General features: G+C 36.4%; 1 long non-coding RNA gene, 1 other non-coding gene and 1 pseudogene across 2 annotated transcripts; all 3 read left to right on the top strand.

Moving 5' to 3' along the window:
• Positions 1-2,108: 2,108 nt before the first annotated feature.
• LOC145566330 (secreted RxLR effector protein 161 pseudogene) lies at positions 2,109-2,816 on the top strand (annotated as a pseudogene).
• Positions 2,817-15,383: 12,567 nt separating this feature from the next.
• TRNAE-CUC (transfer RNA glutamic acid (anticodon CUC)) lies at positions 15,384-15,456 on the top strand. The gene has a single exon. It is a non-coding gene; the product is annotated as a tRNA-Glu (tRNA).
• An 82-nt stretch (positions 15,457-15,538) lies between these two features.
• LOC145567423 (uncharacterized) lies at positions 15,539-19,483 on the top strand. Its single transcript, XR_014095625.1, has 6 exons — positions 15,539-15,796; positions 15,904-15,963; positions 17,356-17,523; positions 17,624-17,678; positions 19,071-19,113; positions 19,382-19,483. It is a non-coding gene; the product is annotated as an uncharacterized LOC145567423 (long non-coding RNA).
• Positions 19,484-26,587: the final 7,104 nt, after the last annotated feature.

The following is a 26,587-nucleotide window of genomic DNA, read 5'->3' as shown; positions in this document are numbered from 1 at the left end:
AAATAATTCGGTTTTTAAAATAGGATAAATGGATAATAAATCTTATCCAAAATAATGATTAGTTTTCAAAATACTTTTGGCGCCAAAATTCAAATATCATTTTGGCTCCAAGATTTAAATAGTAAATTGAATTACTAAAATACCCTTTTTAGAAAATAATAATTAATTAGGAAAATACGTATGAAAATACGGGGTATTACAATAGTACAAGTCTATAACATAAATAGCAAGAAACAAAAGTCGAATGATTTAAACCCAACATATCTATGGCATTGCCGGATGGATCATATAAACCAAAAGCGCATCCAAAAGTTATAAAAGGATGGAATCCTTACATCATTCGATTATGAATCATTTGATGTATGTGAATCATGCTTATTGGGGAAAATGACAAAGTCACCTTTTACTGGAAAGGGTGAAAGAGCCAATGACCTCTTGGCACTCATACATACAGATGTTTGTGGGCCTATGAGTTCAAAGGCAAGAGGTGGGTTTAGTTACTTCATTACTTTTACTGATGATTTAAGTTGATATGGGTATATCTACTTAATGAAGCATAAGTCGGAATCATTTGAAAAGTTCAAAGAATTCCAAAATGAAGTACAAAATCAACTTGGTAAAACAATAAAAGCATTATGATCCGATCGTGGTGGCGAATATTTGACCCAAGAATTCGATAATCATCTAAAGGATTGTGGAATAGTTTCACAGTTGACTACGCCAGGGACGCCACAGTTAAACGGTGTGTCTGAAAGGAGGAATCGAACTTTACTGGATATGGTTCGATCAATGATGAGTCTTGCTGATCTTCCAATTTCTTTTTGGGGATATGCTCTAGAAACAACTGCACACACACTAAATAGAAGCCCGTCAAAGGCTGTAGAAAAGACTTCATATGAGATGTGGAATGGAAAAGTTCCAAACTTATCTTTTCTTAAAATCTGGGGTTGTGAGGTCTATGTAAAACTTCACTGTCAGACAAACTTGCACCCAAATCAGATAAATGTCTCTGTGTGGGATACCTAAAGGAGACAAGGGGTTACTACTTCTATAACCGTCAACAGAACAAAGTGTTTGTTGCTCGTGATGGTGTCTTTCTTGAAAAGGAGTTTATTTCCAGAAAGACAAGTGGGAGTAAAATAGTTCTCGAAGATATTCGAGATGAGCAACAAATGGATGTGGATCAAACCACGTCATAGGCGAGGGCGCATGACTCTGCTATGACAAGTCAAGTGTCGAAGCAAGCTAATTCATTAAGCGAAACTCCTATCGTCCCACTTGAATCTAATTCATGCAAAAATCTTCAAGATGTTGAAGAGAATATTTCTATTGATTCTCAAGCCCCATGTAGGTCGAGTAGAACAAGGATCCCAAACAAGCAGTTGGTTGATTTCCTGTTAACAGAAGACTCTGAAATATTGATTTTGGAAAATTCTGAACCTACTACCTACAAACAAGCTTTGACGAGCCCAGACTCTGAGAAATGGCTTGAGGCCATGAAATCCGAAATGGACTCCATGTCTGAGAACAAAGTTTGGACCCTAGTCGACTTGCCTGATGGGGTCAAACCTATTGGATGCAAGTGGGTGTTCAAAATAAAAACAGACAAAAATGGAAATGTCTATATCTATAAAGCAAGAATGGTTGCAAAATGATTCAAACAAATACATGGTATAGACTATGATGAAACCTTTTCTCCAGTGGCAAAGATTAAGTCAATTCGGATACTTTTTGCGATTGTTGCACATTATAATTATGAAATTTGGCAGATGGATGTCAAAACCGCCTTCTTGAATGGGTTCTTGATGGAGGATGTGTACATGACACAACCTGAGGGTTTTGAGGATCCAGAAAATCCCAAAAGAGTTTTCAAGCTTCAGAGATCCATTTATGGATTGAAGCAAGCGTCTCGGAGCTGGAATCTTCGATTTGATGAGGAAATCAAACAGTTTAGTTTTCTCAAGAGTGAAGAAGAATCTTGTGTCTACAAGAAATTTAGTGGGAGTAGCTTAGTCTTCTTGGTTTTGTATGTAGATGACATAGTACTCATAGGAAATGACATACCAATGCTTGAGTCAGTCAAGGAATGGTTGAGAAGTTGTTTTTCCATGAAAGAACTTGGAGAAGTTGAGTACATTTTGGGACTCAAAATCTATAGAGATAGGTCTCGAAGGATGCTTGGACTGAGCCAGGAGACTTATATTGATAAGGTTCTTGCAAGGTTCAACATGGAAAACTCTAAGAGAGGATTCACTCCCATGTCACATGGCATTTCGCTTAGCAAGAGTCAGTGCCCATCGGAGCCTGATGAGTTGAAGCGGATGAGTAGCATACCTTATGCCTCGGCTATAGGTTCCATCATGTATGCCATGATATGCACTCGACCAGATGTTGCATTTGCTCTGAGCTTATTTAGCAGATTCCAAGCAAATCAAGGTGAAGCACACTGGACTGCGACTAAGAACATCCTAAAGTACTTGAGAAGGACTAAAGGAATGTTTTTGGTCTATGGAGGAGTAAATGAGTTGGTTGTTAAAGGTTATACTAATGCAAGTTTCCAGACCGACAGAGATGATTACCGCTCGCAATCAAGGTACATCTTTTGTCTGAATGGAGGAGCAGTGAGCTGGAAGAGTTCAAAGCAAGGCACTGTAGCAGACTCTACGACAGAATCAGAATATTTAGCGGCGGTAGAAGCAGCTAAGGAAGCTGTTTGGATAAAGAAGTTCCTAACAGAGCTAGGCATCGTACCTAGTGTTCTAGAAGGAATTGAGTTGTTTTGTGATAATAATGGAGCTATTGCACAAGCAAAATAACCAAGATCAAACGACAAATCCAAGCATGTAATGAGGAAATATTACCTCACTCGCGAGATTGTAGACAGGAATGATGTCAAGATCTGCAAAGTTCACACGGATGAGAATGTTGCTGATCCACTCACTAAACCTCTCCCTCAACCCAAGCATGAACATCACGCTAGGGCTGTAGGGTTGAAGCAAGTGTTAGAATGGCTTTAGATTGTTTTTGTTTAGAGAAACTTGTTACAATTTAAAGACATGATTTTGATGTTTTATGTTTATATGGTATGAAATTTTTTTATCTTATTTAATTTTGGTTTAGTATTAGATAAAATGTCCAATATATTTATTGAATTATTTAATGGGCTTGTCAAATACGTGATTTGATGAATGAAACCCCATAAGTGAACTGGATTCATAAAATATTTAAGTTCCTAATCTGAGTTGTTAATTTGGACTTAAATGACTCAATAAAAGGATTAGCATATAAGATTGATTGATAGTGCCGTTTCATGGGCTATGGAAACATGGAGATGTTTAGTCAATCATATGGATATGTATTGTCGATACATGATCGAACAGACCTACTTAGAAGTTCCAAAAACTTCGCAAACTATATTAGTGGATTCCTTAGACATGAGTGGAACACTACTCGATTCAATGATTAATGTAACTTTGATGTTGTCAAACGTCATGCCGTAAAAGGGGACTATAAAGGCAACACTCGGGTTTTGCTAAAAGTTGAGTGGGAGTTTTGGTTGCCACAAGATTGAATAGGTCCTCCTATGTTAGATAGGATGGGTATCTTGGCCTCTTGAAGAGTAAGAATTGAAAATGCATGGTCGTGCTCAAATGGATCATAAGATGATCATTTTCTTAGCAATTCAAACTCGGATTTCAAGAAATAATTTGAACGCTAGTATGGATAGCATAGTGATGTGATCATACTATCAAATTAGACACTAAGAGACTTAAGGAATTTGAATATTGCATACTTGTCTCAGACAAGTGGGAGATTGAAGGAAATGTGTCCTCGACTTTAGTGCAATTACTTAATATAATCATGGATCGTATTATGGAGATAGTAATTCGTTTATTTGGGTCGTCTATTTGTCTTGCTAGAGAATGCTATAGAACTTTGGGTTAGTAAGTAACAAACCTGAAGCCCGCCTAAACGGATCCTACAAGGTCACACATTAGGTTTGGATTAATAAAGAAACCCGAAGCCCAAAGTGGGCCTTAGGGTGACCAGCCAAGGAGGGAAAGGGGAGAGAAAACCCTACCCTAATTAATAATAATATGATTATATATTAATTAGTGATTTGGAAAAATAAAGAATACAGTATTCAGTTTTCTGAAAACAACGTAAGTTTTCTCTCAATATTTTCTCTCTAAAACCGGTTCTCTACTCCAAGAAAGGTGAAAGGTTTTTCCCGTCCAACTAGCATTGGTGGAGTGTTGATTCAACCCAGTGGACCAAATAGAGGAGTTGCATTTGAGGCTCTTTATCTCCGCTAGAGAAGAAGGTTGCTAAGAGGATTTACGCTTCAAAGGTTAATTCTAAACTATTATGTGATCCTTTATTTGTATATGCATGAGATCCTGTTTAGGTGCTTATGAATGAGATTCATGAAATTCCGCTTAGAGTACCTAACACCCTACATTAACTTCAAACTATTATTTGCAAATCAATCGACCATCATTGTTGGAAATTTACTCCACATGATCATTGGTAGAAATTAAGCATATTCCTCTTTCTCCTCTTTACAAATTTTTTCTAACACCCAAACTAGAAATTTCCATGAATTTTGCAATTAGCTAACCACAATTCACTCCGTAGCTAAATCATCTCCATTGTACCACCTTAATAATATCCATAATTTGCAATCATCTTCACTAATACATCCATGAATCAATCATCATTTCCAAGGGAATGACTTTAATCAAACTCATGAGTTATACCTAGGGTTGATTACATTTTTTATCTCACATCTTATTATCCCATTCAAATGGAAAAATTAATTAGCAAAGGTGACTACATGATTAAACTGAAGATAAGCTTTTATGTTTATCGTCTTAACTACCCTGTTAAATTGTTTTGATGGTGTGTATGAACTTTGTATTGAGCATTTCAAAGTGTTTTAATTATAAATAAGATTTCTAATGTTTTATGCCGCCCAATGATTTATGAATTTGTGTGTTTTGTTGAGTGAATGTGTTGATGGATTTGATTCATTGTTTTACCACAAAGCTATACATTTTGGGTGGTGAACATTGAAAAATTATATCAAACATTATTAAACCAATAGTACATTAGGCTTATTCAACTTCTTTGGGTTGACATTACCCTTAAGGGGAGTGTGCACTTTGTAAATTGGTAAGTGCTTTCGGCCTCGGGCGGTGGCATTGCGGTATTCACAATGTTCACACATTTACCTCTAATCTTTATATGGTGATTTATGCTTAACTGTTATGGTTTATAACTTATTATGAATGTGAGTATGAATGTTCAACTGCTATACTCACCATGTTTACGCATGTGAGTATACCTTTAACAAAGGTTATGAAAAATAAAAATGATCTTTTAAAATGAATATAGTTTTACAATTACCTTTTCATAGGGTGAAGTAGAGCTTACAATTTCCACTAATTTTTGTGGTTTTCTTTTTGAATTTCTGTTTTGTTTTTCTGGTATTAGTGGATGATGTGTCAAAAGTGACACGTCGTCATTCACCTAGTATCTCAAGTTTTAACTAGATAATTTGAATTGTAATTTGGGGTTTTGTTTAGCCTTAACACTTGACTTGTTATCGTCCTTATCGAGTGTGACAGTAATACTTCCGATAAAGGTTTAACCTTCCGCAAATTGTATTTATTTTCCTTAGTTTCTCTTTTATTTATAGATAGTAATTTGAGGGTGTTGCACAATATTCTAACAATCTACTTCTATTTTCAATTTGGTTACACGTACATGAATAATAAGTAGTACGTATACCAACAAATAACATTACTAAACAAAAGACCGTAACTAGAAATGATAAGTAGTTAAAAGGGGAAAAAAGAGGTACTTGAGATGTGATCCTTTATTGAAGCTTGCAAGAGATTTTGTTATGTACAAGCGAATCAGTTTGCTGTAAGTAGAGGACTAAGGGTCCTAATGAGCTAATCTTACTCGAGTTCGACTCCAAGATACCCATTGCTTGACTACTTGTGATTTTTTTTTTGTTACATAGGCACGTAGCTCTGTTAATTTTTTTCCCTCTCTTAAAAGTTGTAATTTTCTTTTTAAAAAGATAAATGAGAAAGCTAACAGTTGTATCTTGTATATAAACGAGTAGCGGATTTTGAATAACGTGTCATACTATTCCCTGTATAATCGACTTGTTAGAAGTGAGTACTTGCAACATTTGAAAACTCATAGCATAAGAGTTTGATGATTTCTGATCCTTGAAACTTGGCTTAGTAGTTAGCACCAAGATCAGACATACCTCTCATAGTGCCACAACTATTACGCCAAGACTCAAGCCTTTACAAGCTGGCGGAAGAACAAGAAGCAATTTCCGTACAATTTGTTAAGGCATAGTACCTCCTTCTAAGTCATGCTTAGGCATATGAAACATATGTAGGGGCTTTTCTATTGAAATTCGTTTAGTCCAAAATCTTTCCCTTGATAGAATAATGATTCGCTTTGCATCGTCCACCTTGTCAACGTCAATGCTCCATTTTTTTCCTTCTCGCTTTCTATATACTTTTGTAATTTTAGTTCGTTTTTGATTTTTTTAATTCCATTTGACATGAAAAAAAATTTTGGGTTCAAAATAAGATAAACTGACATGACAAATTAGAAAGATCAAACCCTAAATAAAAAAGGAGAACTATCCAATAACCCAAGAGCGAAATGTCCAAGAATAATGCATTACATTATTACTTTACTCCTAATTAATAGACAAATCTTCTATTAACTAATACTAAAACAGAAATTTGCTGACATCATACACCCCCCTCCCTATCCTAAGTGTCGCTTTCAAATTAAAAATTTTCCCACCATTTTGATGTATGATGTCATCAATTTTTTTTTTAAAAAAAGTTTCAAAAAAAAAAGTTTCAAAAAAAAAAAAAAAAAAAAAAAACACTACAAGTATTGTATTAGATGATAATGCATACTACGGTTGTTGGTTGCCTATAAATACAGAACTATCAAATTGCATAACATAATCTATATATATATCCATTCAAAAAATAAGCTTTGTTCAAAAATTAAAAATAAAAAAAGGCTATCAATACGGAAATTACCAATGATGAAAAGTGATGGACTTTTGGCCACAATGCCAAAGTGAATTATAAGTGTAAATTAAAAAAAAAAAAACACTAATTATCCTAAATTCCCTCCTATTTAGGGCCTGTTCATATTTACTTATTTTCAGTTCAGTTCAGTTCAGTTCAGCTCCAATCAGTTCAGTTCAGTTCAGTTCAGCTCCAATCAGTTCAGTTCAGTTCAGTTCAGTTCAGCTCTTAATTTCCCTCTCTCATAAAATATTCATTTCAGCTTAGTTCAGTTCAGTACAGCTCCAATCAGTTCAGTTCAGCTCCAATCAGTTCAGTTCAGTTCAGCTCCAATCAGTTCAGTTCAGTTCAGTTCAGTTCAGTTCAACTCAGTTCAGTAAATATGAATAGACCCTTAATTGTGATGAGAAGTGTAAATAAAATAAAAAAAAGCAATAATTATTCAAAGTGATTGACATTTTTTTTATATATATATATATTTATATGTTGCATTTTTTTTTTCAACATTACCTTTGTTCAATGTGTGTCTTATTTATTTGAAGGTATGAAAATATTTTTCTTCCATATTTCAATTTGCAATTTAGTTTTACTCATTTTGATGTCAGTTATTATGATTATTCGGGAGTAACTAATCTAATCATGCATGATATATGAAAATGTCTGCTCAACAATATGAGTTCATTGAAGATATAACTCCAATAATGAAGGAATTAACGAAAATATTATAATTAAGATATAAATAATACACTTATGGAACCACCAAGCTTCGATAATCCAAATGACTATAATAGCATTGAGATGGTTTTTCTTGATGAAAAGGTATTAAAAATATACTGTATTCAAATTAAATTCTTAAGTCACATACAAAACTATATTAATTCTATTTTTTCTAAACGTCTGTTTTATGATTACTTCAACATACTCAAGGCCTGTTCTCATACGTTTATTTTCAGTTCAGTTCAGCTCCTAATTTCCTTCTCTTATAAAATATTCATTTCAGTTCAGTTCAGTTCAACTCAGTTCATCAGTTCAATTCAGTTGAGTTCAATCAATGAGAACATACCCTAATTTGATTATGAAATAAATACATTAAAAGAAGAAAACATCAAGTAAACTTTTATAATCCCACTAAATGAAAAACATATGATAATGATTAAATTAATCTCATATAATATAAATTAGATTAAATATTTATCATCACCGTGTAACGCACGGGTACTAATCTAGCAATATGTCTATAAGGTTTCAAAAAAAAAAAAAAAGAGTATGTCTATAAGAATTTGCGAAATAGTACCCTTTTTGATTTTTTGTCCCGTAATACCTTAGTTTAACAAATTAATTAAAATCAACACCTAAACTCAGATTTCCAGCAAAAAAGTCAATTTTTTCACAAAATCAATGGTTGAAAATTTGACTTTTTGGTTGAAAAATTGAGCTAAGGTGCTGATTTTAATTAATTTGTCATGTCGGGTATTAGTTGACAAAAAAAAGTACTAGTTTACAAATTCAAGTAAATATAAGGTAAGTTTTAACAATTTTACCTTCAATATGTATCTTGATAGATATTATAGGATTATGATAGTATTTATCGCAGAGCTAGGATATATTTGTATATATTTGTGATATAGTTTGTATTCTTATCATACTAGGTTTCCTAACAGGATTAGGACTAGTATTGTAAAACTACATATATTATTCAATGGTACACACTCCAACTCAAGGAGTTTTCCAGAAATCTAATGTGGTATCACAGCCTAAATCTTTTTAGAGTTCCACAAATTTTTTTCTAAAAAGATCCGATCCTTTCTCTTCCGCTACCTTCCTTCTCACGTGATAATTCCATTACCTCCATCACTGTTTCTTTGTCCACCTAGCCGCAAGATTCTTTCTCAGTGGCAAATTTATTTCTTCTTTAATTTACAATGGCCAAAGATGATGAAAATCCAACCCCACCACCTCCCCCATCTAATGACTATCACCCTGCTAATTCAATTAGCAACATCAAGAATGAGGTTCCCGAAATTCTTGACCGTGACAAAGGGAACTACGGTAGTTGGGTTGAACTTTTTAAGATTCATTGTCACTCCTGCAATGTTATCGACCATATTGATCCTAAATCCCCTCGTCCTACGGACCTCACAACGGCACAGTGGAACCGCCTTGACTCGATTATGAAAAAGTGGATTTACAATACGATTTCTGCAGATTTACAAAGCACGGTGTTGTACAAGCATGCTACGGCACAGGAAACCTGGGATAAACTTGCTAATATTTTTCAAGATAATGGTGAAATTCGCTCAATTTATCTTGAAAACCAATTTAACAATCTTTTTGTTGAAAATTTTCCAGATGTGTCTTCTTACTGTCAGAAATTGAAAGAACTCAAAGATCAACTAGCTAATGTTGGTCAGCCCGTGTCCGAGAGAACTCTTGTTTTACACCTTTGTGCAGGTTTAATTGACTCAGACTACGATGGAGTGGCTCAATCCATCACCCAAATTCGACCTCTCCCCGGATTTGATGAAGCAAGATCACGTATCTTGTTAGAGGAGTCTCGAAAATCCGCAAAGGAGAACTCCGGGCAGGCTTTTGTTACCCAAACAAGCAACACCACCACCACCTCCGCGGCAGCCGCCCAGCGCAGCAACCGCCGCAACAGCAAGCCAGGGGTGGTGGTGGCAGTGGACGTGGCAGTAGCAGTAGAAGGCGGGGTGGCGTACCCAAGGGAAAAGGCAGGGGTCGTGGCCAGAACTAGCAGCACCAATCGGCCCAAGCCCAGACCACCCCACCCAACACATCAGGCCCAACGCAGCAACAGTTATGGGCGAGCTTCCAGCAATGGGCTCAGCAGGCAACTTGGGCCAGGCCGCCAGCATCGTTTCCTGTCCAGCAGCACCATCAGTCCATTCTTGGACAGCCCAGACCCCAACAGGCCTATACGGCCCAATATGGGCAACCCATGACTCCCACAGACTTGGCTTCCTCATTCTCCATAATGACACTTCCAAATCCCGATAATCAGTGGTACGTGGATTCGGGTGCAACATCTCACATGACGAACAATGCTGGTAATCTCTTACCCCTGTTTAATTTAAGCACTAAAAGTCATATTTTAGTTGGTAAAGGTCATCGTATTCCAGTAACAGGTTATGGTCATGGCTCCCTTCCCCATCCTAAAACACCTCTTATCCTTCGTGATGTCCTCCTAGCACCCCAACTCATTAAGAACCTTATTTCAGTTCGTAAATTTACTACTGATAACTCTGTGTTTATTGAGTTTGACCCTTTTGGATTTTCTGTGAAGGACCTTCGTACGGGGAGACTAATAACGAGATGTGATAGTTCAGGAGATTTATATCCAGTCAGAACCACCAAGTCCACTCCCTCAACCTGTCTTGCTACTACCCTCACTGCTGTTTCCCCTTCTACTTGGCATAGTCGTCTAGGACATCCTAGAGCTCAAGTTTTTAGCTTTCTTAAATCTAAAAATCATATTCATTGTAATAAGGAGCATGACTCCCAATTTTGCAATTCATGTCAATTAGGAAAACATACTCGCCTTCCCTTTGATAATTCTAATAATGCTACAATTTGTGCCTTTGATATTATACATGCCGATTTTTGGACTTCTCCTATTCGTAGTGCTCAGGGTCACAAATACTATTCATACTCATTTTGTGTGGACCATTCCATTAAAATACAAATCTCAAGCTTTCCAATCCTTTATAAATTTCCGAAAATATGTTGAAACCCAATTTGAACGTCAAATTAAAAGTTTTCAATGTGATCATGGTAGGGAATTTGATAATGACCCCTTTAAGCAAAAATGTATTGACCATGGGATGCTTTTCCGATTTTCTTGTCCATATACTTCTTCACAAAATGGCAAAGCTGAACGTATGATTCGCACTCTTAATAATATTAAGCGTACTATTCTTTTTCATGTGTCTCTCCCCCCTCGTATTGGTTTTATGCTCTTGAAACGGCCACCTATCTTCTAAATATTTTGCCAACAAAAGCTCTTAAAAACAATACCCCTGCTTTTGCCTTGTTTGGAAAGACTCCTTCGTATGATCACATCCGTGTCTTTGGGTGTCTATGTTTTCCTAATTTATCCGCTACAGCTCCACATAAACTAGCTCCTAGATCAACTCCATGTGTGTTCTTGGGTTATCCTATTGACCATAGAGGGTATAGATGTCTTCATCTCACCACAAATAAAATTCTCATATCGCGTCATGTCACATTTGATGAAGTAACTTCCCTTTTCGAAATATAGCTCATTACCGTAGTCATGATTATGATTTTTTAGGTGAGGATTCACCATCACCCCACTTGTTGCATCCCTTTCTTCATAGCCCGCAACAAACCAACCCAAACCCACAAGGCCCAATTGCCGAGTCTGTCAGCCCACAAGTCTCACCTGCTCAGCAGCCCAGACCCGTGTCGCCAGCCCAGCAGCCCAGACCCGTGTCGCCAGCCCAGCACCCGTGTCGCCAACCCAGTCCTGTGTCGCCAGCCCAGCATCCCAGACTCACGTCTCATACCTTGCTGCCCACACCGACGCCCACTGTCCAGCAGGCTACTCCGTAGGCTGGCTGCGGCAGCCCTGTCCCAGCCGCGGGTAGCCCGCAGACCCCACTGCCAACACCACCCTCGGCCAGCAGCCCCATCACACCCACAGTTGCTTACTCCCTGCCACCTGTGCGTGGCATACCGCCCATACAACCCACTCGGCCACCACCTCCTTCGCCCCGAGTCACCCGTAGTCAACGGGGTATTTTTAAACCAAACCCGAAATATTGTAACCTCACAGTTCAACCTTTGGGTCCCCACCTTCATAAATCACCACTTCCAAAATCCTATAAACAAGCTTTAAATGACCATAATTGGAATGCGGCAATGATTGATGAATATAGTGCTTTGATTAATACGGGGACATGGGAATTGGTGCCAAGGCCTACGGGGGTGAATATTGTTAATTGTATGTGGTTATTTAAGCATAAATACAAGTCTAATGGTGATGTTGAAAGGCACAAAGCTTATCTTGTATGTGATGGCAGGTCGCAGGAAATTGGTGTAGATTGTGATGAGACTTTCAGTCCGGTAGTTAAACCGGCCACTATTCGCACTGTTCTCAGCTTAGCTATAGCTAAAAAGTGGTCGATACATCAATTAGATGTCAAAAATGCCTTTTTACATGGTGATTTGCAGGAAACTGTCTACATGCACCAACCTCTAGGATTCTTGATCGGAGAGCACCCACTCATGTTTGTCGACTCCGCAAGGCTCTCTATGGTTTGAAACAAGCTCCCAAGGCTTGGTACCAACGCTTTGCAAATTTTCTCATAAAATTGGGTTTTGTCATTTCTCGGAGTGACAACTCTCTATTTACTTTTCGACAGGGTGATGATATGGCATATTTGCTTCTATATGTTGATGATATTATAATAGTTACTTCTTCTGATAAGTTACGTGCAGGGATCATTTCTCAGTTACAAATTGAGTTCCCTATGACTGATTTAGGGCCATTGAGTTATTTTCTAGGGATTGCGGTGACTCGTACTCCCTCTTATTTGCTACTTTCACAGGAAAGTATGCACAGGAGATTTAAGAGCGTGCAGGTATGGGCTCATGTAAACCTGCAGCTACTCCTGTTGACACTAATTCAAAACTTAGTGCAGATGCAGGACCACCGGTTCGGGATCCAACTTTGTCGCAGTCTAGCAGGTGCTCTACAGTATCTCACTTTCACTAGGCCAGATATTGCCTACGCGGTACAACAGGTGTGTCTTTTTATGCATGATCCTTGGGAACCTCACTTTGAGGAATTGAAACGCATTCTACGTTATGTTCAGGGTACCATTGATCATGGCTTACATTTATATCCGACTGTTTCTCATCGACTTATTACTTACACTGACTCTGATTGGGGAGGTTGTCCCGATACCCGACGTTCCACATCGGGCTATTGTTGTTTCCTTGGGGACAACCTCGTGTCTTGGTCATCTAAGCGTCAGTATACTTTATCTAAGTCGAGTGCAGAAGCAGAATATCGAGGCGTCGCAAATGTTGTCTCAGAGGCATGTTGGCTCCGTAATCTCCTACTTGAGTTACATTGTCCTCTACGGCAGGCTACTATTGTTTATTGTGATAATGTCAGTGCAATCTACCTTTCAGGTAACCCGGTACAACATCAACGCACCAAACATGTGGAGATGGATATTCATTTTGTTCGAGAAAAGGTTGCTTTGGGACAGGTTCGGGTTCTGCATGTTCCTTCCAGATATCAGTTCGTAGACATTTTCACTAAAGGCCTACCACGAGAATTATATCTGGAATTCAGGTCCAGTCTTAGCGTTCGCCCTCCTCCCGCTACGACTGCGGGGTTGTGATAGATATTATAGGATTATGATAATATTTGTCGCAGAGCTAGGATATATTTGTATATATTTGTGATATAGTTTGTATTCTTATCATACTAGGTTTCCTAACAGGATTAGGACTAGTATTGTAACACTATATATATTATTCAATGGTACACACTCCAACCCAAGGAGTTTTCCCGAAATCTAACATATCTCTCTTATTAATTTACCTTAAGGGGATGTTTGTTTGATGGGAAATGAGGGTGGAATGGAAATTTATTTCCCACCTCATCACATTTTCCATATTTGTTTGATGGGAATGCGAAAAGGAGGTAGGTTCGTAATGGAGAATTTTCCCAACATTTTCCATGATTCATTGTTTAAAGGGGGACATGTAATTGTGAATGAAAATTGTAAATGAATTAAATGACTATATTGTCACTAAAGAAAAGGAAGAGTAAAGGAGTGGATATGGTTATTTTGATAAAGTAGGTTAAATCACGTGCCATGCACGGTAATTTTTAATACTTATCATTAGTTTAACACTGTTATTTTATAATAAAAAATTATACCTAATTGCAAAATAGGATGAAAGTTCTTTAATTACAAACAAAATTAAAAAAAAACATTATCACACTAAAGAAAACAGAGAGAATAGTATATGCATGACTAATAAAAATAACTATCTATGAATTACATTACAAAGTTATAGATAACACAATATTATTGCATAATATTGTATAAAAAAATAATATCTTTTTTTGATTGTGTACAAATGGAATATACTTATCAAATAAGAAATGTATAATATTATTGTATTTTGTATTAAAAACTTTTCTAAGAAGCTTTGACCAAAAAAATAAAAAGTTAAAAAAAAAAAAAAATTTTGGAGGGAAATTTTTTAATTATGAGATGACATGTGTTATTCCTGATTTCGCCTTTAGTATAAAGTTATAGATTATCTCTATTTCCAACATAATCCTATAAACATGTCAAACATTGGATTGAGAATTATTTTAGTATATTCCCAATGAAATTACCATAAACCAATTTCCAATACACAAATGTTCAAAAAAATCGGATGTACGATAATGCTATTGTAAATCAATAGCACGTGAGCCCTCTTCATTACTTTCTTTTTCAGTTTCTCTCTCTCCTCACTTATTTTTCACCCACTATGGAAGCCACCACCGCTGCCACCACTGCCGCAAGCTTGAGCCTCTCTCTCTCCTCACTTATTTTTCACCCACTACGGGAAGCCACAATCGCCGCCACCACTGCCGCGAGCTTGAGCCTCGTCAACAATCATCTGACGGTTGTTGAGTGTTTGACCGTTTATTCCCTCGATCGCGGCATCAAGCTCTTCTTTGCTTTCGAGGGTAACGATGGTAACGATGCCAAATCTTCTGTCGATGGTAACGATGCCAAATCCTATGTGTTGTGAGTAACAATAGTTGCAATAGTAATATATCAAAAGTAGTAGCAGAAATTTCCGAATCAAAGTAACATAATATGGTTTACTTTTGAAAAAAAAACAAAAAAAACTAGTGATATTTTGATACTCTGTTTTGCAATTTGCATATGTAGCTTAATTACTTTTGTGGGAAAAAAGGTCACTTTTGTTAAAAAAAAGGGATATTTTTGTGAAAAAATAGTCATTTTTGTGAAAAAGGGTCACTTTTGTGAAAAAAAAGGTTATTTTTGTGAAAAATGGTCATTTTTGTGAAAAAAGGGTCACTTTTGAGAATAAAGGGTCACTTTTGTAAGAAAAGGGTCACTTTTTCACAAAATATTCGATGTACAATAAAATTATTGTAAACCGGGGGCATGCAAAAGTTTTTGTTTCCAATATTATGTGCCTCAATTCTCATTCTCAAATACCAAACACTCCATAAGTTTTAAAAAAGAAAATATAAACTTGGTTAACAATAAATCCGTTGTAGTCTAGTTGGTCAGGATACTCGGCTCTCACCCAAGAGATCCGGGTTCAAGTCCCGGCAACGGAAGAAAATCTTTTTTCCTCCTTCTCTTGCTTCAAAGTTTTAGTAGACTCCCCGTTCTTCCCTTTTTAAAATTCTGGTGCGGGAGAAATCCTCCTTTCCTTCAACATTTTTACTCAATCACTTTCTCTCTCTTCAATGGCGGTTCATGAGAAAGGGAAGGGAACAATGGCGTCACTGTCATCAATGTTCCTAGCAGAAGAAGCTCGCAAAGCCGCCGAACTCGTAAACGACAAAATCCTCGAGAACCGCAAAGAACTCGACAACCTCCGACGCTTTGTCGTCGACAATACTAACCTCATTAACCTCGTAACGTCTCCCCGATCAACTCCACCACCACATCCAAGTGTTTCAATTTTCCTTTTCCTTTTTCTTTTATTTTTGGGCTAATTATTTGGTATTGTGAAATAATAAGTTTATTTTTTTAATCTACTTTTATTTTTTATTTTTCAGGTTAAATTTGGTAAGGCGGCGTTCTTTCCAGGTCGTTTGGTTCATACTAATGAATTCCTGGTAATTTGGCTTTGTTATTTTGTTTTACTAGATTAGGTCCCGTGCCACGCATGGTAGTTTTTAGAATAATTATCAATTCAGCAATTCTACACTATTTAGTTAGTGTAAAAAATTTAGTGTAAGAAAATTGTCTACTAATATTGTGAAATAAACCACCAAAATATTTATTGAAATAATCACGGAAGATCCAATTAGCCTTTATGCATTTGATCATATAATTATATTTATGTATTTCAGTGCGGTGCCGTTATTTTCTTGTTAATTAAAAAAAATTTAAAAACTATATATCTACCTCGCGAAATAATTCAACTCCCTTTTGTACTCACTATTAAAATCACGCTATTATTTTATCTCAAATGAAGCCATTTACAATATTAATCCATATCTTCTGAATAATGTATTACTTCTTTATTCAAAATTTCTCTTGTTAAGAACTCTAATTGACTAACAGTATGTTTTAAAAAATGTTTTGGCAATATCTTATATAAATATGAAAAAAATTATTAGTAATCAATCAGTATATCATTCATGTAGTTATTAGTTAATGTTTATTATAATATTATTATTATTATTATTATTATTATTATTATTATTATTATTATTATTATGCATGTATTATAATCTATGATATTTTTCCTAGTGTTGTGATTGATTTTTTTTATTCAAACTAAAAGTAAAGATTTAGAAAATAATTAATTTTTAACAATTAAGACAAAAAAAACCCTAAAGGACACATCAAGAGATGACACGTGTAATTGCTGGTGAGTCTTTTAGATATAGTTATTGATGATTTAATTCGGAATTTGATTATCTAAGTTACTATACTCACGTTGTATGATCTAATTTGCGACATTTTTTGCTTAAATATGCGATTTTGCAAAGATTCAGCTTATTTGTTGACAATTTTGATTGATTTGAATAAGGTTTGCAATTATTGTGTGCAAGTTCTCATTTGAGCAAAGTATTCTATATTTTTAGCAAACAAATTCAAATTAAGCTTTAATTTAGAGTTTTTTTGATATTGAGTATCCATGAATTGCTGATATATGCAATGAAAATTTGTTGGCCTAGTTTGCTATTACAATGAACCAAGATTGATTTGGAATCGACAAAGGGTCACCGGTGTATTGTCATTGTTTGTCACCATAAATCACTTAAATTTTAATTTCGTAAAGGGGTGACGGTGACTAACCTTGTTGGTACGATACACCCATTGGATACACGGCTTACTGTTCATTATTGTTGTTGAAGTTTTACTGACCTAATGTTCTTGTAGATGGAGTATATGTGTTTGATAGTGATTGGAAAACCTTTGTTTTTTGTTTTGTTTGTATGAGTTGATTTCCTACATAGAAGGATAAACTAAGAGAAGCTTGTTTGAGTGGGTATCAGGTTCTCCTAGGAAAGGGTTATTTTTCTGATAGAACAACCAAACAAACTGTTGACATTCTTAAAAGAAGAGGGCAGACGTTGGAGTCGCAAGTTGGTTCTGTTAAGGCTGTGATTGAAGATCTTAAAGCCGAGGCCTCATTTTTAGACAGATCTGCTGCAGAAGCTGTGGTAAGTTTTTGACTCAGTTGCTTGTGTATTACTTGTTCTTTATTGTTTGTTTTAGACTGATTTGTATCTTCTTAGTTCAGCTTTTCTGTGCTTATTGCAGGAGGGGCTTGTGGAGATCAGGGAAGAGTGTAGCGATGATGAAGATTCTGGAGGAAGTATGTCCAAATTATGCTAATTATTTTTCTTAAAGTGAATGATTATCTTTGATGGTAGCATCATCTTTTGACATGCTAACTTGCATGCTTCCATAGTTATCTGCTGATTCAACAATAGCTCACTGCTATTGCCAAAACCTTTCTTGTGCACTATGGACATTTTTTTTGTTCAAACTATAAACACTTCGTATCTTGTTATTGGAAAATTTATTTGTTTATGTTTGTGCTTGACGTATTTTTTTTCTTCTAATTATTGAGTAAGTCAACATCATAATTGTTTGAAAGCCTTGTCTGTGTGCTCTAACTAAAAGCTGGATGATGTTTCTTCATGTGACCAATTGACCTTTATAATCTGCTACCCTAAAATTAATTTCAACAAAGGATTTTCTTTTATTATCTCTGTCCCTGCCTTTGGTCTTCCGTGTGTCTATGTGTCACTGTGTGTGGAGTGGCCTAAAATATCCTTTATATGAGTTTTTAGTGACTTAGGGATGAAAGTAAATGATTTTAAACCAGACAGTGCAGAACACCGTCAAGTTTTTCGTTTCTGATTAGTTTTCTAAGATTGCATCAAGTACCAAAACATGTTTTCTAAATATCAAACTTGCAATTCTATTCAGATGTATAGTTAATTGAATTGATGCATTTATATTTGCAATATTTTATTTTTTTTGTTTTGGTGAATATATGGATGCTACATGCCGATTCTTGCTAACAGAGATTCACTGACTTCTATCATATGAGTTGTATAGTTTGATTCACTATTGTCTCTCCCATTGCTTGTTATGCTGATAGTTTTAGTAACATGGAGGATAAGATGTGCGTTCACATTTACAAAAAGTATTGTCAATAGAGGGATCTATCATTTTCAATTTGCATGGAATTTCAGGTCTAGAAAAGGCCGATGCACCTAGTGTGTCTGAAATTGGTAATAGTAGTGCTGGGGTAGTTGATGATGAATAATATGCCCGTATAATGTCCAGGTTGGATGAACTACTTGAGAAAGAAGAACTTGAAGAAGAAGATATTGAAGAGGATGAAGATGATGCTAACTTGGTAAATCATAAAATGGTAAAACCTACATTCAATATAAAAGAAATAGATGTGGGGAAGGATTTGTAAAATTCTTATATGAAAATACTGTTTAATATTTTTCTGACAGAATTATCCTCATTTTAATTGTTGACCAATCTGAACCAAGGAAATTTAGAGGATCATCATCATGCCAAAGAGCTCTCTGATAGTATATCTGAAACAAGTTATGCTGATAAATTAATTGTAAGACTTTGTAGCTACCTAGTTTATGCATTCCTGGAAGGCTATTTTTTGTTGTGTGTATTAACTCTTCCTGCTAGTTGCTTACATATTTCATTTGGCACCCCTTGCATGCAGCGTGGAAATTTAAGTTTGCAAGAATTGCAACCTGGGCATAAAGGTACCTTATTTTCTCAGTTAGAGTGATTATTTTTGTTTACATAAAGGCACCGTGCTCCTTGGCCTTCTAGTTTGCAGCAGACCAGGTGTGATGGTCTGACTTTGTTGTGAAAGGAAAATCCCTAACTGGTTGCATAATTTTTTAACCAGTCTGTGGTTTCGAGATTGGGCATTGGTGGGGGGAAGGGATGCCTAATTGAGAATAGGTTGCTATCCTATCTCTGTATGTTGTTACCGATGTTTTCTTACACGTTTAATATGATGGTCAGATGAATCCTCTCGTGGCAAAGATGTACTGCAAAAATATGTTGGAAGATCAATGGAGGAAGATTATGTCCCTTCTGTCACGAAGTCAAGTGTTCCATCTGAGGTACACCTGTGCCTTCTCTTTTTAGTTGATACATGCGGAGTATCTTTTTGCTATTTGGTTTATTTCCTGGATTTTTTAGGGATATTTCGTAAGATATTCCTTTAACTTTTGCAAAATTCATGTCATACCTTTCCAACCTAATTGTGTCCACAGTATACCCCTTACTTTTTATGTTACAAACGATGTATGTGTAACCATAATGTGTTGTTAGTTTGGAACCATAATATGTCGAATATGTGATGTGGTTGGAGAACTTTTTGTTGTTTGCCTATTTAACTTTTTATCATAAGTATTTTGTTAAGTTCTATTAATACAATGCATGTGGAAAAGTAACATATCAACATTATTTCACGCGCATTGATGGAGATGAATAACAAAACCTTTAAATTAAATTGTCACATAACTAACAAAGAACTCTTCTACCACTTCAACATTATTCGAAAGAAACTAGAAGACCATTGCATTTTTTGCATACATTATGCCTAATTTGAAAGTTCAAGGATATACTGTGCGCATAGTTAGATGTGAAATGAGGCATCACGTGAAGTTTGCAAAGTACTGAGTTCCCTTTAATTCTTCCTTTTTCTCCTGATTTACAGGTTAAATGCATATAATTAAATCCTTTTCTCTTCAAAGATATCTGATAAAAAAGTTAAAAAAAATTTATACTATAAAGAAGTAGTTCTTGAAATCTGAATACTCTCTAATTCTCTGATAAGGAATTTAGTTTTATCAGAAGATGAAGTTGAAGCAAGGGCTTCCAATGGGGACTGTCACCTGCATCCATATAGTTTAATAGCTAGGCTATCGCCTGACCAAAAAGACTATCATTGGAGAAAGGAAATTAAATCTCTATTTTTTTTTTTTTTTTTTTTTTTTTTTTTTTTTTTGCTGGGTGTTGGTTGAAGTTTATCTATTGCATTTACCCATGTTCAATTAATTGAAAATAAAATTCAAAACTTTCCTTTTTCCTTGTTTCCCTCCTCTAAGCACATCCTCTTGGCTCTTCTTAAGGTTTGGAAGTCCTTACATAATCACCTTTTGACACTAAATCTGTGTTGATCATGATGTCTGTAGTGATAAGGGCTTTAAAATAAAACCTCAGGGATTGAATCTAATAATATAATTGGAACAAGAAAATCTTCCAGTCTGTCTTTCTCCTGCCTCTTTTTTCCTGCTTTTGTTGATACTTGATAGCTGGTGCTTTCGTTTCAACCTGTTATTGGATTGGGCCTACCCATACTCAGTGGTCATGTTGAGTGGGTAAATAGCGACGATGCTGTGATGGGTTAGCTAGTCTTTGGAAAGTGAGGGAGAAAATTGGTGGGGGTTGTGGGCAGAGAAAGATGAAGTAATGGTGGTGCTGGTGGCATGGTGGACATGACATGATTATGTAAGGAGGTCAAAAAGGGAAGGAGGTGTCATAAATATCATAGAGCGGGATATAGGTTAGGTTTTTTTGGCCCAAATGCCTTGGGGGTTTTTCAGTCCTTATCATAGCAAACAACAACTGAAATGATCAAAGGTAGGGTATTTGCATATGGAATACTAGGTTTGACTGTATAGTGTATACCCTGCATTTTGTTTGCCTGTTATTCCCATCTCTTGTACCATTTACATTGTACTTAACTTGAACCAAACAACCCCTGAATGAAAGATTTAGTTCTCTCCTTTATGGGAGGACATGCCAGGTGATTAGATGAAAGCAGAAAAGATGCTACGTAGTGGAAGCTGACCATACTTATCTGTTCCTCCAGGGGAAAATTTATTGGCCCAAGTGAATGCTCTAGTACATAATTCCGTAAGTACTACTCGTATGTAATAGAATTAGTTGCTCATGTTGAGCTTGCTGATCCATGCAGATGTGAAAGACTTAAAGGTGATAATTTTTCCCATAATTGAATGGTTAGTGTTAGACATTTTGGACAAATTTGTCTTGTCCTGTGCCTGGCTGCATGATGATTGGCATGATTTTTCTTGCTCCATATTTTAAGTTAAAGTTTTATGGAGTAGATCTTAAGTGGATCTGATGATTAAGATGTAATTGATTGGAATTAGTCTGTGTCCGGACTATGCTTGCATTGAGACTATACCCGAGAAAAAAATAATGGAACGTGCTATTGTTTGTACCCTTATTTCTTGTACAGTATTTTTGTTTCACAGAATATGCATAGTGGTAAATTTTTATTTTGATAATTGAAGATCCTCTCCTTAAATTCTTTTTTTCCCTCTAGGTTAGTGTTCCTGCGCCTAAACCAGATGTTGGCAATCGATTGTCTAGACCTACTACAGATAGTCTCAAGGCATGTCTTCTAACTATTGCTCCCCCTCCCGCTATCAACATTCACACTTCCCTCCCCCCCCCTGTAAAAAGGGTGTTCCCATCGTACCCTTCTCCTTAGATTCACATGGCCTTTTAAAATCCTAGGACTTTACACTTGTTAGGGTGTATTAGGATTTGAATTATTGACTATTTGGGGGACCTTGAATTAGAATTGATTCTATTATCACGCTTTTTTGTAAGAAACAAGTAGGAATCACCAATGAGTTTTAGAAAAACTCATAAACCTCGTTAATGCCTTTCTCCCAAGTAGAGTTCAAGGAATAATTAGCACGAATCGTAAGTTTACCGATGCCCAAATTAATCAACGTGTACCAGAGATGAGTTCGGGAGCGAGGGTACTAAAATAACTTTCCTTTTAGGGAGGAATCGCTATTCTATCCCTAGTGTGGCCTCTACTAGCTCTTTTTTTTTCACAATTTCATCACCAAACAATATATGCAACGTGATACCTAAAAACTAAGTTAGTTGATTTTATTTATACGAGTTAATCACATAAAGATTACATTTCAACGAATGTCATTTTTCTTTTTAATCAAATTCGTGAAATAACAAAAGTAAACAATATTTGCCTTGACTTAGGTGATAAAACAATAAATTAATTATTCAGTCTAGTCTTTGATTAACGAAAGAACTATGTGAATTAATTAATTAAAAGTTTGTTTATAGTGATTAACCAACACTAATAAATCAATTAAAGTTATTTAAACAACAAAAGAAAAGTGATTTATCTAAGTGCTCAGGAAACTAACATTCTTCTTTTATGCAAAGATCTCCGTTTTAGATGTTTATGGACCTTCTTTCTTCTTTTACCTCCAAGGACTTCAATGGAGTCAATTAGGGTTGGAAAGTATTTGGAAAGAGAGAAGAAAATTACTATGATAGTAAGAGGATTTGAGAGATTAAGGATTTCAGAGTTTAGGGTTTTTAGAATTCTGATTTTTCCTGTCCTTTTTCAGGTTGAACGAATACCCCTATTTATAGGCGTAGGGATATAAGTTTAGGGTTTTAGATCCGCGCTGTCAGGTGATGTGCGCAACTCTCTAAGTCGCGTTGGGTTCCGCGCACATCTCAATGAGTCGCGCACAACTTACCGAGTTGCGCTGGGATGCGGTTTGACTTATATGAAAATGCGTTTTTAAAACTTTCATAACTTTTGATTGCAAACTTGGATTAAGGCTTGTGAGATATCATTGGAAATATCTGAATGTATACTTTCCAATGTCGTTAAAATTAGGTTAAAATTTATTATGGATCAATAGATATGGCCGTTGGAGTGCAAGGGTGTCGGTTTAAAGGCCCGATTTAGTGTTTTGATCATAACTTCTTCGTTTTAGCTGGAATTAGGCTTATAATATAACATTGGAAAGCTCTTTGAAAGGGCTATCCATATGTATAGGCCATTCACGGAAATTTGATGGTTGGTTTAATTATTTGGCTCGTTTTTTCAACAATGTATGATCCTTTGGATCCAATCATTGCATTTGACGCATTTAATTCCATTATTGTAGGCATCGTTTGAAGTGCGCCTACGTTAAAGCATGCTGTGAATATTCTTGGCACTCATAGGAAGTGGGAATTGACATATACGATTAGGGTCAAGGAAAGTAGGGAGCCGCCAACAAGTTTTTTAAGGAACTTGTAAACCGTTCACAAATCATTTAAGGCAACCACGATTAAGGGACAACAAAAGGCAACAACGATTGACCCGTGAAGGTTACACCCCATTTATAATCCATGAGATTACTAACTCCATATGGTTCGGAACCACGAATGGAGGATCGGGGATGATGGTATGAAGTGAGTCATGGAGTCACATTCGCCTGCATTGGTCTCTACTCGATTCTTATAGTGAAAAGTGATTCCTGCGATCTCAAGGCATGCAAACAAAGATTCAATTCGCTTCAAACTATTATTAATCTAAATTGGTTTAATATTAATGAAACATATAATTGTAAAATATCGTGATCACTTGATTAAACAACAAGATTAAAAAGGAACCTAAACCGGACATCCAAATTATCTTATTAGGCATGATTTTCAATTACATATTCCCCTTTAACATGCAATATAGTGATTATTAAAAAATATAATAGAATATACATTAATATTGGAAGCAATTAACAATAAATCTAACAATATAAAATCGTTAGAAAAATAATAGAAATAAAAGGAACATAATTCTTACTTTGATTTTGTTTGCTTGCAACTATAAAACAATAAACGAGTTAGTAACTTCAAGGAAAATTAATTAAACAATAATTAAATAAAATTAAATTAAATAGAGTTGATTTGGGGCCAAACCCTCAAACATTTCTACCTTTCACGCCTTAGTTTAAGGACAGAACCTCGAGTAAAGTACGGACTCCTTGGAGTTCTTAAGGAAGGAATTTTGAAAGAAGGGTAGGCTAGTGTTTAGGCTAGAGCATAGAAGAGAGAAAAAGAAAGTTAATTGATTCCCTGTACATCAGAAATGAGGGGGTATTTATAGGGAAAATGAGTAGAGGGAACACACGAAACCCTAAAATGGATAAAAAACCCTAAAAACACTGCCGCCACACGGCAAAAATTGCCATGACACGGTGAAAATTTGTGTGATGCGGGATATTTTTGGGTGAAACGGGAAATATCTGACCTACGGGAGGTAAAACGCGTGAAGGGATTACGGGGAAAAGACACGGGAGTATCCCGTGTCACAGCACTGGCATCGTGTCACGGGGAAAATCCTGCATCCATTTTTCCGTCTAAATACATTTTTGCCCTAATTTCGTACAGCCTTTTTAAGTGCCGATTGATAATTTCGGGCCATTTATGATTTATTTTTTATTAATTGGGCTAAAATATAAATAAAATAAATAAATAAAATGGTTTGGGCAAAAAATAAAAATAAACTATGCTTTGACTAAACATCAAGACTGATCCATGGACTATTAAAAACTAAATTTAATTAAATACGATTTTTTAAGCACTCTCGGGATTAAATACTGAACCCGACCAATAATGGCGGTGAAAAATTGTTCATCATCAGGTTTGGTTTCGGGGAGACATTTTTAGGTGTCTACAGAAGCCCCCACTTTGACTGAGTTTGTAGAAACGCCAGTTTCAAAAACGATAGTCAAAGTAGTCGATAGGGACGGAGAATGATTTAAGACGTTCGGCGATCCTAAATCACTCTTTATACGCCAATACCTACAGAAAAATGTTAGTCTCAGAGATAAAAGAGTAAAGGGATAGAATGCGTATCTGACACCAGTGTATCGGTGACAAATGAGTTTGGTAGCTTCCTATGCTTTAAGGAATCCACCGAATCACGTTTTGCTGAAACAGTTTCCATGCCTGAGGAAAGTCGACTGATGAATTTGGTAGCTTTCTAAGCCTAAAGAAACCTACCGGATGATACTTTCCATGCTTGAGGAAAGTCGACATATGGTTTTGGCGTTTTTCTATGCTTGAAGAAATCCATGGAATAATACTTTCCATGCTAGAGGAAAGCCAACAGAATAATTTGGCGGTTTTTTTATACTTGAAGAAATCCACCGATAATACTTTACATGCTTGAGGAAAGCCGACTTGGCGGTTTTCTATACTTGAAGAAAAATCCATCGATAATGCTTTCCATGCTTGAGGAAAGCCGACTTGGCGGTTTTCTATACTTGAAGAAAAATCCACCGATAACGTTTTCCATGCTTGAGGAAAACCGACAACTGCTATAATCGCTGACTTCTTTACTTTGAGAGGTGACATGACCGACAATTTTCCATGCTTGAGGAAAAAACTTGTTGAATGAAATTTGCATGTCTCTATGCATCGAGAATCTTGCGCCATGAAATAATGATGGTTCAATTGTCTCCGAACGTGGGTCGTAGATGATTTACGTTCAAGTCGACTATCTGACCATATTAGGTGTTTAAAATGTCGAAAATGTGACCCTGACGCTTGTTAGGGGTAAATTGGTAATTTTGGTACCCTTTAAATACCAATTAAAATTTTCCGCGTAATTCCGGTGAGAAAATAACTGTCCAAAAGTTGCGGAAAATCATCCCAACTTAGTCAAAGATGCCAAAATATTCGCCAGGAGCTTTAAAGAGCGCATGACACACAGTTGCGCACCGCGTCACGTGGTAAAATCCCGCGTCACGGTGGCATGTCCTATCAGACGGTGGAGAACCCTGTGACGCGGGACCTTTATTTTGCTGAAAAATTCAACACGCCTTGATAACATCACCATTCCACGTGCTGAAACGCCGTTACGCGGTAACGGGATAAGTGGCACGGGAACGGAGCCGCGTAACGGCTACTTTTTTGGCTTTAAATTCGAGCTGCTACTTTCCCATTTTGTTACTTCTTCTTCGCCATTTTCATTTCCCCAATTTCCTTTTGCTCTTTCTTCTCCATTTTTTTTTATTTTTAATTTCGCCGGTTACCGTGCCACGACCTATCAACATCGGCTCACGTAGAGCCCCACCGTGTCACGGTTTCTGTTCTCGTGTCACGACGTTTCTATTCCGCTGTTTTTGTTTCAATTTTGCCGCCGTTGTTCGTCGCTGCTGTCAGAGGGTTGTCGCGACATGGACGGAGATACAGTGTCACGGCTTGAACTACCGTGTCGCGGTGGTTCTGCTACTGTCTTCAGAGGTTTTTTGAACTTTTGGAGCTCAATTTTTGTTTGAGTGTAATAACATTCCTAGACGACGGGATCGCGATCTTTCTACTCGTGGCCGGCGTCAGGCTTTTCGAGAGGACACTCCCATAGTTCCCGAGGGC

This window comes from Chenopodium album, chromosome 11, assembly GCF_948465745.1.
Source record: "Chenopodium album chromosome 11, dcCheAlbu1.1, whole genome shotgun sequence".
Taxonomy (NCBI): Eukaryota; Viridiplantae; Streptophyta; class Magnoliopsida; order Caryophyllales; family Amaranthaceae; genus Chenopodium; species Chenopodium album.
This window is presented reverse-complemented; position numbering and strand designations above follow the sequence as displayed.